At 38.6% G+C, this 2,500-nt stretch overlaps 1 protein-coding gene across 1 annotated transcript in view; it reads left to right on the top strand.

The window, feature by feature from the left end:
• The window catches only part of LOC113829631 (1-acyl-sn-glycerol-3-phosphate acyltransferase alpha), a 39,976-nt gene that overhangs the window by 943 nt on the left and 36,533 nt on the right, over positions 1-2,500 (top strand). The window lies entirely within an intron of this gene.

Raw genomic sequence — 2,500 nt, 5'->3', positions numbered from 1 at the left:
ATATGAATGGGCTAGTCCACATTAATAGGGGAAGAAATATAGCTATTAAGAGAAATGAAAGTGAACGGATGCATAGAAGATAATTCTCCAAATCAGAGTGTGGAAATTGGATAATTCATGATAGCCGACTCTAGAACAAATCATACAAATTATTTGTTTGCTCAGTCAACAATAAATCAAATATCATACATAAATGTTATGTTATATTGGATTTTTTTTCAGCTGGTACTGCTGCTGCTCATTTTATATTTTTCGGAGGCAGATCACACACTTTTCTTGATGCATTTGTTCTTTTATTTTTCAGTCAACTCCTATTGGTGTCTGTTTAAGCTCAGTTTAGATAGGCCAAACTCCTATAATTTGTTCAGCAACATGGGAAGGATGAATGGTTAGGAGAAATTTGCTTACCTCACCTGAGCCGAGTTACGATGTCAATCATGCATGTTTATCATTCAATCATTTCTAGGTTCTATTTCAGCAGTGACTTGTGCTGCACTCCAGACTAGGGGTTTTAGGAATGTGGTCCGCAAACAGAGACAAAAATTCCAAAAGACTGTATAACTAGTACCAAATTTGAGGTCTTTCAAGATTCTTTAGATGAATAAGATACAGGCGGGAAGTTGTGAGTATTGTAAAGCATTATGAAAGTATAGGTAAACAAGGTAAATGTCATTTGCAGTGACACTCAGCATGGGATATTTTTTTTCTTGTTCCCTATGATTCCATGACAGTCTTGTTATGGAAAGATGAGGATCGAGGGCCAGGTGAATTAAACAAGCTGTCATCAGACAAAAAGGCCATGGGCTGGGTAACATGAAACAGTAATCATGAGTGAAGGCCAGGGTGATGGAAAAGACTCGACACAAGTGTACAAATCTGTAGGCGTGTGATTAGAGTAATTTGACGCTTAGAAAGGGGCTTTTGCATTATTTCCATCGATAAACAAATGTGGAATATAAGGTGCATAAGCCGTGACTGGAAGAGCACCGGCTCCAGGCAGGATGCCATTTCAGTGCTCAGTATCATATTCCTGGTTGCTGTGACAAGTGGCACGGGTATTACAGGAAATTGAAAATTACAAAAAAGTAAGATATTTGACACAAACAACCAAATGTTACAAATGTTACACAATGCATGCCCAAGATATTGGCCACTTACATAATCCACCACCCGTATTTTCGGCACTGTGACGCAAAAGGATCCAACAAATTTGTATGGGTAATTATTACCAACATAACCAAAGTCCCATTCAACAGTCTTGAAGGATTCTGTGGAGAATTGGGTTGTAGTTTGGAAGTAGGGAGGGATGGTTAATTTCGCTTGAAGAAGGTACCATCAGAAGTATAAGAAAGTGTAAAACTGAAAAGCCCAAGTCAAGAGATGCATTTCATAAAACAAGGAAATTGGAAAATAGAAAAAACCCAAGCTAAGATTTAGCCATGGAAACTTTGATATGGCGCTGCACGGCCTAAACACACAAGCTACCACTAAGGTTGCCATAGGAACCAAACACCTTCCTAACCTGGGGACTTCACCCCTGGACCCTCTCCCAATTCCTTTGTTTCACTATCGGGGGCTTTGCTCCTGGATCCTCTCTCGATTCCCACGTTTCCATATTGGGGGCTTCACCCCTGGACTCCCTCCTGATTGTCATATTTCCCTACTGGGGGCTTCATCCCTGGAACCCACCCATTCATCATCAGCTGTATATTGTAAGTTACAAATTAGGTTCATATGGCTGAAGTGAAAAGGGCTAGCAAGTGATAAAGTATTTTGGCAGCCGGAACACGGTTATTGTTTTGTCACAGAATTTAAGTTTATCCCTGATATCAAAAATATTCCAGTAAGAGATCATTTTCACCAGAATATTTGGAAAAGAGTAGCTCTGTAAACAAATTTCCCTTTTGGACTGAGCAATGATAACTGCAATAACAGAACTGTCAAATTTGTTGGTAGATTGCTGCACATGTGCATATGTGGATATAAGAAGCATTTCAAATAATGTAGAACACATTATTTATTTAAGGAATGAATATCTAATTGATACATATTTCTGCATAATTATATATAAATCAGAATACAGAGATATTTTAAAGGTATAGTGTATTTTTAAGAAATTGATGATGATTGGTTGTGACATCATGAGACACGCACACCAAGACAGTTTAAATAAGGTTACCGCACAGTAATGTTGTTTTCTCTGAGGCAAGAAAGGTGGGACTTACTGGTAGTGCATGGGAACTTAGTTTCAGCGCAGCATTAGTCGCAACGTGTTTGCTTCTTTTCTGACATTATTCCATACTTGTGCAGATCATATTATATATCAGTCAGTGTAATTTTTATGTATCTTTATGGCACTGCCCATAGAGTTTCCCTATCTTAAGGCACGTTTCAACTGGTCATGAGTGTACATCTAGGACATGACATGTTCGAGGGGTCAGTCAGATGTAGTTTTTCAACTGCGAAAAACACAGTCGCAATAAACTGTACATGCCCCTCA

The sequence above is a fragment of the Penaeus vannamei genome, chromosome 30, assembly GCF_042767895.1.
Source record: "Penaeus vannamei isolate JL-2024 chromosome 30, ASM4276789v1, whole genome shotgun sequence".
NCBI classification, from domain to species: domain Eukaryota; kingdom Metazoa; phylum Arthropoda; class Malacostraca; order Decapoda; family Penaeidae; genus Penaeus; species Penaeus vannamei.
Note: the sequence above shows the minus strand (reverse complement) of the source record. Positions and strands in the feature narration are given on the sequence as shown.